We start from the raw sequence: 13611 nt of genomic DNA on the forward strand, positions 1-13611 counted from the left end.
CTTCAAGAACATATGGCCCAAATGGGCATGTCAAAGAGATACATGTGGGATGGAACTGACTGACAAAACATGGTCAGCAGAGAACCCATCAACTACAAGAGGATAGAGGCTGCCAGCCTTAGCACCTCTAGCAAAAGCACAAGTCTGCCACACGAGTGATCTTTCAGGTAGAATCCCCAAATGAAACATGAAATCTAGCATCATCAAGCTGCCCTGTAGGCACAAGATTGCATGTAAGTGCAGGTACATGATGTACATCCTATAACAAAAAAGTACTGCCAGTAGAGAACTGCAGCCATACATCCCCAATGCCAACAATAGCAAGTGACCTGTCATTACCTAAGCAAACTGAACTAGAGACAGTGCGGTAGGAGTGAAACCATTCACGGCATGGTGTAACATGAAATGAAGCACCAAAATCCAAAAGCCAACACTTTACATACATAGAGTGAACCTCGGTCAACAGTGTAGCATCACAAGAACTAGTTGCAAGTATGTACTCCCCATTGGAGTAATCACTTTGCATGACATTTATCTCCTCGATTTTCACATTGGGTTTCACAGGCATAATGTTATGATTAGAGGACTTTTCCCATACTTTGTCTTTCCCCTTCTCTTTGCGCTTCTCATTGCACAACTCATGACACTGTGGGTGTATATGACCCTTCTTACCACAATGATGACATGTCACATTAGCATTTCTCCCACAAGATTTGCTACGTGACTTACCACGCGACTTAGACTTAGACTTCTGCGAGTTTCTACCACAACCATTCCCACGGTCATTCTTTCCATTACTATCTCTACCTCTAACAGTCAAAGCATACGACACACGAGAGGCATCCAAGTTCTTACAGTTGATCCCTTCTTGCTGCAAAACAGCACTCTCTACATCAGGCAAGTTCAAAATAGTAGTAGGAGTACATAAGGTAGTGCGGAATACATCCCATGACTCACTCAAAGTCCCAAGCAGAAACAATGGAGTAACCTCATCATTAAAGGTAATGCCTTGCAAAGTCAAGTTCTTGAGAATAGCATGGAACTGGCTCAAATGAGCAAACATTGTCATATTCTCCTTCATGCATAGGTCCATAAGTTGCTTCAGCCAATACATCTAACTTGTTGGACGTTTCTTGTCATAGAGGTTCTTAATTTTATCCCAAAGCTGCCAAGCACTCTGTGCTTCCTCAACCACATTGTAATGCACCTGTTCAGAGAGAGATAATATGAGGGTGGACTTGCATAAATCATCAAGCTCATCCCATTTGTCATCAGTCATAGTTTTAGGCTACTCGCCATGCATTCTTAGTGGCTTTATATGAGATTTCTACACCAATACCTGCCAAACTTGGCTCTTCTAGTAGGCATAATTCGTACCATCAAGCTTAATGATATTGAAGATAGCACTATCAGTAGAAGAAGATGTCATACTGCAGTCCAAAACGGTGCAGACATTTCAAAATTGCTTGTTGTTTTCTACTATAAACAATCAAAATACCACCAAAACCAAGGCAAAAATGACACAAACTGATAGCTAATCATGTTGCCCACCAAGTACCATCAAAAGTACATAAAATTAGGATGATTCATCGTGAAAATTCCATGTCAATCCATGCATAACTGCTTGCTGTAATAAATTACAGCGAGGTATAATGAGAGCAAATTGTAGGAAAAATGAATGCACCAAGTCAACCAGTGATTGTCAAAGCATAACCAACATCAAGTGAGCATAAATCAGCATGTGACAATTATACATACATTGAGGAAACACCCAAGCATGTCAAATGAATCCATTAGTAAGCCGACACACCCCCTATGTAATATGGCAAAGTGTACACAACACTGGCAAGACCTAACACAGAGAGGTGTATGCTCTCAGGGAGTGCAAAGCCCAAATCAGCCCAAGTACATCTGTGAGGACCACGACATATCAATCATGCAACATCCAAGTGAATATCCCAGTCTCAAGTATCCGAATGCTCAAGTAGTATAAACCGCCTACTCAATGTCTATCAAGCATATCAAGACACTCCCACTAGCACAAAAGCCGTAAATATCAAGCAAACAAGCTCAACAAGGGCATATGATAGCACCAATGCCAAAAGATCCAAGATCAAGCATCAATAAGACCTCATGAGCATATAGGCCATGTAGCATCTATACATATAATCCATAAACCTTAAGTACATCCAAACTATAACTATGGCAAGCTGAGAAATATCCAAAGTAAGCTCCAAGCAATCAAATGTCGAGCCAAAGCAAGGCTCGGTAGCATCCAACTCCAAACAATGTAACGGACATGTAGTAGTGGCATAGGCTGAGCATGTTAAGATCGGTTTGACATAAGTAAAGTACACACCATAAGTACATCAAAGATGAAGATCCAAATGCTATGCAATGCGAGCTCAAGCTCAACCAATGATTCGAGAGAAAATCCAAGCTCTATGTTGATCCCCGAGAGTCACTACATCAATGTATGCATCCAAGACATGGCCCGAATGCAATAGGCATATCCAAACATAAGTAAAATAGATATAGCCCTGAATATTCCAATAGCAAATAGACGTCCAAAATTGAGCAAACAGTGGCTCAATCCAAGCTCAAAACCATAGGCATACTTTCCCATATGTATAGGTACCAACCAGGCATCAAATGACTATGTAGCATGAGCATAAAGTGTAATGATAGAGGGCTGCCTTGATTTGGGCTGCATGTGGACTATGTAAAGTAGTCAATGACTAAGTAAATTCAGTCCCAAAAGCATCTCACATCATGGGTATACATTCCCCTAGCATTCGGGGCGCATTTGGGACTAATCAAGCAACCAATGTTAATGCCAACCAAGCATAAACATAAAGTGTTGAAGTAACACTATTTGTGGCTACCTGTGGATTGTGGAAAATAGTCTTGGATTGAGGTATATTAGTCCACAATTCAATGCCAATGATAACCACCAATGTCAAGCATCAAGGGGGTGTTCCCAAGTGCCAAATGATGCGTTTTCAAGCTGCTAATGAGTGCCAAGGGAGGGCTGAAGTAAAAAATGAAATTTTTGCAGGTCTTCAAGCTAGCCCAAATTGATCTGGGGCTTGGGGAAGGGCTGGGCAAGGTCAAGGCAAGGTTGCAGGAGTGGTCAAGGACCCCCAGGAGCTCCCTCTTGAAGGGCAAAGTCATCAATAGAGAGTAGGCATCACAAGAAGCAAGAGGACATGGCTACCCTGCTTTAAAAAACATGTGGACTTAAGTAAAATAACAAAAAAGAGCTCCAATACCTCTAAAGAAATGCCCTGAAGGTTCCCAAATGGGTGGGTAGATGCTTGGGAAGCCCGCAGGGAGTGACAGGAGCTCAGGAGAGTCGGCTATCGTTGTTGGGAAGGAGACCTGATGAGTGTAGGTAATCAATAGGAAGCTGAAGGAGTCTCAAACTAAGTCGGAATGCTCGAGTAACCATGCTTTGACACCAGTTGAAAGGAGAGAAGGATTGAAGCTTGCTTGGAAGAGCTATGGTGGGAGAGCAAGAGCAAGAAAGAGAGAGAGACCAAATGGGAACTCCAATAGTCACAATGTATGACCGGCCTTCCTTTATTCAAATTGTTACTAAAAGAATAAAGAATAAAGTGACGGTGATGAGAGCTCTCCACCTGGAGTGTGCAATGGTAGGTACTGTCAGTGTAGTAATACATAGGCAGCTAGGCACATGCACCTTTATCCCTAACATCATAAACTATAAGACAATGGTTGATCTTGGGAGCCTCCAATAATGCCTAAACTCTAGCCCTGAGTGCCAAGTATAATGCCAAGTGAATGTCCAAAAGTGCTTGGGAGCTCGAGATGATGGTCATGCTAATTAAGAATAGGGACATGAAAACATACACAAATCACACAGATTTGTTGGTCATTTCTGCTAGTCTTACTGTTCCTTACTAAGGCCTAGGCAATGGCAAATAAGGTGTCTTTAATCCTTGCAACAAGTCTTAATGGGTTGAAACAACTGGGAAAGCAACACGAGCAACATTTTGTACCTTGGGAAGAAGAATACTGAATTGCCATGGAACCTTCAAGTTGAAGCTTTGTCTTAGGATGAAGCAAACTAAGGGGAAGGGCTCCTCAATCTTGGTTGTGATACCAGTTGAAGGGAGTGAGTTTGGAGTAGAAGCAAGAGCTATGGTGGAAGGAGCAAGAGCAAGAGCAAGAGAGGGAGACACACACACAAGATGTGGGAACTCCAACATTCACAATGTGTGACCAGCCTTCCCTTTTTCAAATGTCACTAAAAGAATAAAGAATGAAGTGATAGTGATGGGCACCAGCCACCTACAGTGTACAAAGTGTGCGAGTATTGTTAGTGTAACTAATATACACAAGTGGCTAGGCACATGTGCCTTTACACCCAACAGGACTTTGTGCTCATTAACATGGACTAGGATAAAGCATATGATAGGGTAAGTTGGCCCTTCATCCTAGGGGTACTAGTGGTCATGAAAATTGAACCCATGTTTATCAACATGATTGTATCCTTATTTAGTAATACCTCAACTGTAATTAATATTAATGGCTCCTTGTCATAGCCATTTGAGATCAAGAGGTCGATAAGGCAGGTTTGCCCCCTCGCCCCCCCTCCTCTTTGCCTTAATCATTGATCCACTCATATGCAATATAGATCTTTGTACATAGAGAGGCTCTATCAATGACCTCCCCTTGGTTAGCATGCAATGGTTCAGTTTTTTACAAACAATAACACCTCCGTTGTGGGAGCCAAGCATCAATCGACTTGCTCTAGGTTTATGAGGAGTTCTCAGCACTATTTGCCTCCAAGATAAAGCCATAATAAAATAGAGCTTCTATTTCTATCTTTGCAATGGGATGAATTAATTAGGCTTCAAGGTTATTAAAGTAGGCAAATTGACGATCATCTATAACATCATAACCAGGAGGCATATTTCACGGTGGATTCCGTGCCACGGTGGATTCCGTAAACTTTGATGACCGAGGCTCATACACAAAGAGGATTCTTTGTGTGAGAAGTTGATGGGGACGCCTGTCCTTTTCGGGCATTTCATTAATTTAGTGTGTACATGGGTGATTCCATAGCGGGTGATTCCGCAAAATACATATTAAATTAATAAACGTTTATGAGTTTAGAGTACGCACTCGTAATAAATTAAGGTTAGGATTTATTTCTAACCAGTTGATTTATTTATATAGCTAAAGACTGCTAGGTATTCACTTTTGTCAGTTTAATTGTATTATTTTACTAACGATTGTGAATGCTTCAGTTGATGTGTAGAGATAGCAGCAGTGGCGGAGGAAAGCATTGGAGTTTAGCGAGTATTTGACCTATGGATTATATTTTGATAGGCGCCACACCTATATTTTGTTATGTCTATTGAGGCATCGATTATTTATCATTATTTTGTATGCTCCGCGTGCTAGACTCTTTGGGCACCGTCCATTAGCTTTATCTCCTATTTTTGTAAAAGCAAACTCAAAAGCTAAAAGCTTGTCATATTTTTGTAAATTGGGCTATTATTGAGCATGAAGATGGAAATATACATAAAATACATGCTTTGTGAAGCGCTCACAGAAGGCATGGGGAGAGATTGAACCCAATTGGTCTCTTGCTCTTATTGTTCATGCTTTTTACATTGTAATTTGTGCAAAAAGGTAGAGTTCATTGTTCTTGGGGACCTTCCGAGATTCACTACGTGAGCATACAGCGACCGATCTGCGCACCAGTGGTATCAGAGCGGAGCTAAGATCAAGAGCTTCCAATCGCTACCCATCTCATGCGAAGGCGGAGCTCCTGGAATGATCGGGCTCTACAGTCAATCTCGTCGCGAACCGTCGATACAGGCAGACTTCTGGCGATCAAGAACCCCTGTTTCTGTCATCAGATCGCGAAGGACCAGGCAATACAGGCGGAGGACCACTCCTTTATCTCCATCAACAAGTCATGAGGAAACAGTGAGAAACTCCATACCTTGTTTAATCTTCAAGCTTATAAGCTTTAAAAGAAGCTTAATAGCTTCAAAATAAAAATAAAAATCGTCAACGAGGTATCAGAGGGGCTGCCGAATTTTTCACTGCTTGGAAAAAACGCCCCCCCCCCCCCCACGAAATCCGTCGATTAAGCTTCTTAAGCTTAATCCATTAAGCTAAATCAATCAAGCAACACAAGTCATCTCCTGCAAGTCAACAACTCCAGGTCCCGCACCTCAGAGATCAAGTTCTGCAAATCATCTGTGATCACATAAGGCTGCAACTCTGCAAGTCAGACTAGTCAATTGGAGTCAAAACTGACTTGTGGTCAAAACTCCTAGAAGGGCTGTTCCTGCGCAGAAACTCCGAACTGCAAAGTTGTTCGTTGGAAGGTATTCTACCCATACCCAGGTTTGCTGAAGCATTTTCAGCATACGAAGAAGGAAAAATCGTAGATTTTTTGAAGATTGAGAAAGAAATACCCAAAAACACATAAGCCTTGTAACCCCGAATTTGAACTACGCTTATCCCGCTAACCTGATTTTGAGTGAGAAAGGTCTTTTGAGTTTTACAGGATGATGGAACCACATATGGATGATCGCTGAAGACGACCTACCTGAGCCTACGATGGAGCGAAAGCTGGACTTAATCATGATGCAATTGGAAGAAGAACGAAGGGCTAGGCAAGCATTGCAAGCACAACTGGCTAAATTACAAAGAGTGTCTACCGACAAAGAAGAACCTCAAGCTGAAGATTTGATTCGACATACCATCAACGCCACTCTTGAAGCTCAAACCATTCGCAAGGAATCAAAGATAAGTAAACGAAGTTTCAATTTTCGCACTTTCAATGGCATACGAGAAGGAAAGACTGTTCTAGCATTCATTAGTCAGTTTGATGACTATTTCCATGGGGAAACTTATCCAGAAAAAGATAAAATCAAGTGTGTTACTAATCATTTGGTAGACAGAGCATCACTTTGGTGGACTGTAGTACGCAAGAGCATAGAATGTCATGCTACTTGGGAAGATTTCAAGAAGAAGTTCATGCAGAATTTCCTTCCACCGCAATTTCATGAGAAGGCTATCAAGCAATGGGATCTACTCCAGCAATGGGATCATGAGCCTATTCCTCAGTATACAGAGCGTTTTTGGAATGCACTCCTCCAGCTACGCATGCTTGAAGACGTACCAGAGGCGACACATAAGCGGAAGGATATGTCTGGACTTCTTGGACATTACTACGCTGAAGTGAACATGTTCAAGCCTGCTACCCTTGAAGACGCCATTTCACTAGCTCACGACACTGAAGATAAGCTACACGGTAGAGACAAACGACCACAACAATTCCAAGCCAATGGTAATTATGGATCTAAACAATTCAATTCCAATTTTAGAAGATTTAATCCAAGTCATTTCTCTTCATCATCTTTCCGTAAGAATTGGGCTAAACCACCTACATTACTATCCAATGTCAATCCAAATCCTAAGCCTATTCCACAGCCAAATCCAAATGTACCTAGACTTCCCGCCATTGCAAATAATGTAACCAAAGCCAAGCCAATAGTATGCTATAAATGCCACCAGCCTGGACATCTCGCAGCAAATTGTCATTCAAAGAAGCCACCAGCTCATATTAGCTATCTTGGAGCCATGGACGAAGACGAACATGAGGATATGCCTGATTTCACTGAAGATGAGGACGACACCACTACTACTTCCGATACTTTACCAGGTATGCCTACTCCACATTCATTATTGACTATGAAATGTTTGGTGCATGGAAAGGAAAAGACTATTTTGCATGATGACGGTAGTACTCATGATTTTATTTCAGCAAAATTGGTAAAGGAATTGAAATTACAGACTGTACCTACGCATTATCGCATAAAAGCTGCATTTTTAGGCACTGGGTATAATGGTACACAAGAAGTGCAAGATTTAGAGATTCAAATTGGTTCATACATTGAAAGAAGAAATTTCTTAGTTGTTCCATTACAGTCGAGTGACATTATTCTAGGTATGCCTTGGCGACACCAGCATAACCCAGATATAAATTATTCCACACACACAATGAATATTAATTTTCAAGGAAAATCTATTATATTATATGGTATGCATGCATCTAATGTTTTTCCACTGCTTTCGCATATTCAAGCTAAACGTGCATTACGCAAGAGTAGTAAATCCTATCTCATTTGGGTGAATGAATTGCAAGTAAAGGAAAATCATATGCATCCTAGGCATAAGAAATTTCTTGCATATTTTAAGGATTGTTTTGCAGAAGACCTACCACCAGGTTTACCTCCTTCATGTCCAGAAGACCATAAGATAGATTTGATCCCTAGCACACAACCACCTTGCAAAGCACCATATAGGCACAACCAGATAGAGCAAAAAGAAATCCAGAGTCAAGTTGAGGAATTACTAAATAGAGGTTTGATTCAACCTAGCAGTTCTCCATTCGGTGTACCTGTATTGTTAGTCAAGAAAAAGAATAATACCTATTGTATGTGCATTGACTACCGAGCTTTAAATAAGATCACTGTAAAGAATAGGTATCCTATTCCTAGAGTTGATGACCTTATGGACAAACTGCAAGGATCTTCTATATTTAGTAAAATTGACCTTAAGTCTGGTTATCATCAGGTGAGGCTAGATAAGTCTGACATATTCAAGACTGCATTCAGAACACAATTTGGTCATTACGAATTTTTAGTCATGCCATTTGGATTGACTAATGCACCTGCTACCTTTAGTAGAATGATGAACCGTATCTTTTTGAAATATCAGTATTGTGTAATTGTTTTCTTTGATGATATTTTGGTGTTTAGTCAAAATGAGAAAGAACATTATGAGCATTTGTCATTAGTTTTTCAATTATTGAAAGAAAATCAACTGTATGCAAATCCTGAAAAGAGTGATTTCTTTAACACAGAAATTGAGTATTTAGGTCATATTGTATCATCTGAAGGAATTAAAGTTGATCCTAAGAAAATTGATACAATATTGAATTGGCTTGTCCCTAAAAACGTGCATGAGTTACGCTCATTCCTTGGTCTTGCTAGTTTCTATATGAAGTTTGTACGTAATTTTTCATTACTTGCTTTACCATTAACCAAACTTCTGAAGAAAGGAATTGTCAATGGACCGAAAATCAAAAGAAATCCTTTGACTTACTGAAACATGCATTAACCAATGCCCCTGTTCTACAGTTGCCTGACTTTAATAGACCATTCTTTCTAGTAGTGACTGATGCTAGTGGATCAGGAATATGAGCCGTACTTATGCAAGACAATCATCCTATAGCATATTCTAGTTGTAAGCTGAAACCCTCTGAGCTGAAATATTCCACATATGACAAAGAACTATTAGCAATTGTACAAGCATTAAGACAGTGGAAACACTACTTAATGGGTTCAGAATTTATGATAAAGATCGATCAGCAAAGTATTAGACATTTACTTAGCCAACCTCAAATCTCTGACCGTCATATCAAATGGGCTTCCTTCATTCAAAGTTTTCATCCTATCATTCAGTACCAACCTGGAAAAGAAAACGTAGTGGCTGATGCATTGAGTAGAAGACCTGCCATTCATAATATTTCTATCATATCTTTTGATTCTTTGATTGCTATGAAAGATACATATCACCAGGATATTACTTTTCATTCTGATTGGAATAAATTAGTTCAAAATAATTTCATTCCTGTTGATTCATTGTCCTATAATGATGGATTTATGTTTTATGAAAAGAGATTGTGTGTTACAATTCCATTCCGATCTTTTGTTTTGAATGAAATTCATTGTCCCCCATATCAAGGTCATAGAGGTATCATATCTACATTACGTATGTTAACTGAAGATTTTTATTGGCCGCATATGGATGCAGATGTATCTAACTTTGTTTCTGAATGTTTGATTTGTCAAAGAGTTAAGAGACATCATGGTAAACAACATGGATTATTTATGCCTTTGTCTATTCCATCTAAACCTTGGGAACAAATTTCTACGGATTTCATTACTGGTTTACCAAATACTAAATCTAACCATGATATGATTTGGACAGTTGTAGATAGATTTAGTAAACAAGCATATTTCATTCCATGTAAGAAAACTTTAACAACATCACAAGCAGCACAATTGTTTTTGAAAACTGTTTTTACTAACCATGGATTGCCAAAAGTTATCATTTCAGATCGTGATTCTAGATTTTGTAACAATTTTTGGATTACACTGTTTGCTAATCTAGGCACAAAGATTGATTTCTCATCTGCATTTCATCCAGAAACTAATGGACAAACAAAAGCCACAAACAACACCATTCTAGATCTTTTACGTGCATATACTATCTCTAAACCTCAGACATGGGACACTCATTTGCATTTATTACAGTTTGCATATAATAATACACCGCACACATCTACAAAGAAAGCACCGTTTGAAGTCATTTATGGATATAGATTATCTACACCTGTTGGATCTTTGTCTAATAGATTTCAGAGTGCTGATGATATTGCTAGTATGCATAACAGTATTTTTGATGAGGTTAAATATATGATTGCTAAAGCCTAGCAATCATATACCAAACAAGCCAATAAGAAAAGACAAGCTATGAATTTCAAAGTTGATGATTATGTTTGGCTGAGAATAGAAAAACATAGACTGCAAAGTGTAGATAGACATCCAGTTGTCAAATTAGCTCCCAGATTTTATGGACCATTTAGAATCATTCATAAAATTAATGATAATGCATTCAAGTTAGAATTACCATCTCATTGGAAAATTCACAATACATTTCACATTAGTTTATTGAGATCATTTAGAGGCCAATTACCTGTCCACCCTGTTTATGAAAACCCACCTTTATTAGAGGAAGAGACTGAAATACTTGAACCAGAAGCTATCATAGACACTGACTTTATGACCACTAGAACTGGCCGAAGGTATTCTAGATATCTAGTTAAATTTAAGAACCATCCTGTTGAGGAAGCACAAAGGATGCACGCTAGAGACTTAAATGCTTTCTCCACTCTCTTAGCTCCACATTGAGCTAATAGCAATTGAGGTCAATTGCTATCCCACCCTGGGGGTATGATGCCAAGAGGCATATTTCATGGTGGATTTCGTGCCATGGTGGATTCCGTAAAGTTTGATGACCGGGGCTCATACACAAAGAGGATTCTTTGTGCAAGAAGTTGATGGGGACGCCTGTCCTTTTCGGGCGTTTCATTAATTTAGTGTGTACATGGGTGATTCCATAGCGGGTGATTCTGCAAAATACATATTAAATTAATAAACGTTTATGAGTTTAGAGTGCGCACTCGTAATAAATTAAGGTTAGGATTTATTTCTAACTAGTTGATTTATTTATGTAGCTGAAGACTGCTAGGTATTCACTTTTGTCAGTTTAATTGTATTATTTTACCAACAATTGTGAATGCTTCAGTTGATGTGTAGAGATAGCAGCAGTGGCGAAGGAAAGCATTGGAGTTTAGCGAGTATTTGACCTATGGATTATATTTTGATAGGCGCCACGCCTATATTTTGTTATGTCTATTGAGGCATCGATTATTTATCATTATTTTGTATGCGCCTATGTGCACGGATATGTTATTTCTATTTGGACATTGTGTTGGGCGTGCCAGACTCTTTGGGCACCATCCATTAGCTTTATATCCTATTTTTGTAAAAGCAAACTCAAAAGCTAAAAGCTTGTCATATTTTTGTAAATTGGGCTATTATTGAGCATGAAGATGGAAATATACATAAAATACATGCTTTGTGAAGCGCTCACAGAAGGCATGGGGGGGGATTGAACCCAATTGGTCTCTTGCTCTTGTCGTTCGTGCTTTTTACATTGTAATTTGTGCAAAAAGGTAGAGTTCATTGTTCTTGGGGACCTTCCGGGATTCACTACGTAAGCATATAGCGACCGATCTGCGCACCAGCTTCCTACTCCCCTTCAGCCAAATGGCCTAGGCCAAGATCAAGAAGATCATTAGGGACTTTTTGTGGTCGCACTTGGGCAAGAGGATACAACTACCCATAGGATAGGAAACTATCATTGAAGACAAAAAGAACATTGGAGTAGGGATCAAGAGGGTGTGGGGTGCTATCCCTTTCTATAGGCTCAACATCATGAGATGGCGGCTGGTGATGAAGACATTGCTCTTGCGTGATTGGCGAAGAAAGTGAATCTCACTCCCCTCTATGTGCTTTGTGGAAGAGTAAAAGAAACTGAGAAACATCTCTTTTGGGAATGTCTCCATGTTTCCTTGTCTAGAAAGTGGTCAAGAGATGGCTGAAAATTGCTAATCTGTTTGACAACTTTAGCATGGTGTTACTTTCTTTGCTGACCACTCCACCTTGGATGACGTCAATTGGAAACTTGTTTGCCTTGTATCTATAGTGACCTTGAGGTTGCTATGGAATAGGAGGAATAAACTCATTTTAGAATCTAGAGTTGCAAGCGAGATGCCCTCACAGACCACCTGAAAGTAGAATGTCTAATTGTACTTAAGCCCCTTAGATCCAAGCACTAGATCATTAAGCTATTTTGTAAAAAGCTAGGCAATATGGCTTAAGGCCTGGCACATCTTATGATGATGTAATCTGTTACTTTTATGATATCAATATAAACTACATTATAAAAAAAAGTTGATGGTAGAAACTTTGCTAGGCATGGGCATTAGCCTCCTTTAGTTCTTAGTTAGGGTAGCATTATGTTAGGACATGTAAAGCAATGTAGACTTTTGATATTCAAACAACTTGATTGCTCATTTCTACTCTCTCTATAATGGAATTGGATGCCATCTTAGCAAAAATGTTGTCCCAAGGAGAATGCATGCCTCAATTTAATTCGTGCTACATTCATTTCTAATCTCAACTTCTATACCATTGGAAAGAGCATTTGATAAGAGGAAGAAACTTGCTCACTTGTGCATATCCATTTCTCATGATCTCCATTGATGAGGATTTGGCTATGCTTTAGTACCTTAGCTAGTAGTAATAATGAATGCTATATTAGCTAAGACTATGCATGTGTGCATTTGGGTGCACACATAAGTGTAATATGGACGTGCTATCGAGGTTTGGGTTATTGCATTAGACTATGACCAAATAACAAGATTATGTTACCATTGGCAACAAAAAATTGCATCCAACTTTACAACTTGTAAACATAAATTTTTATGTGTGAAGTGTATCATTGGTTCTTTTTAATGAGCAAAAGGAAGAGATCGTTGCTCACAAAAATGCAAAGTGAGCAATAGGAGGCTTGCAATAACATCATTCACACAAGATGTGATCAATGGGTGTGATTGAGGCCGACTAAGTAGATATCATAGATTTGGATTCAATACTGATCTAGTTTTTCCTACAAAACAAAAAAAACCATGAATAAATAGTTCAATTGCAAATCTGGGGACAATCTCGTTAAAAACAGGGCCGTACGCATAAAGAAAAACACAGGTTGCTCAATATGAAAAAGAAGTTCTTGAGCCTTTTTCTTTCAATGAAACAAAGTGAGATCAGGAAAAAGGAAGGATAGAAAATTGAGTAAATAGAATGGCAGGGTGAGGGCTATGCACCCATGTTTATAGCAATCTCTATACCAACTCTTGGCAGCCAA

Source organism: Lygodium microphyllum, chromosome 14 (assembly GCF_053477565.2).
Source record: "Lygodium microphyllum isolate KBCC chromosome 14, Lygodium_microphyllum_v1.1.10, whole genome shotgun sequence".
Taxonomy (NCBI): Eukaryota; Viridiplantae; Streptophyta; class Polypodiopsida; order Schizaeales; family Lygodiaceae; genus Lygodium; species Lygodium microphyllum.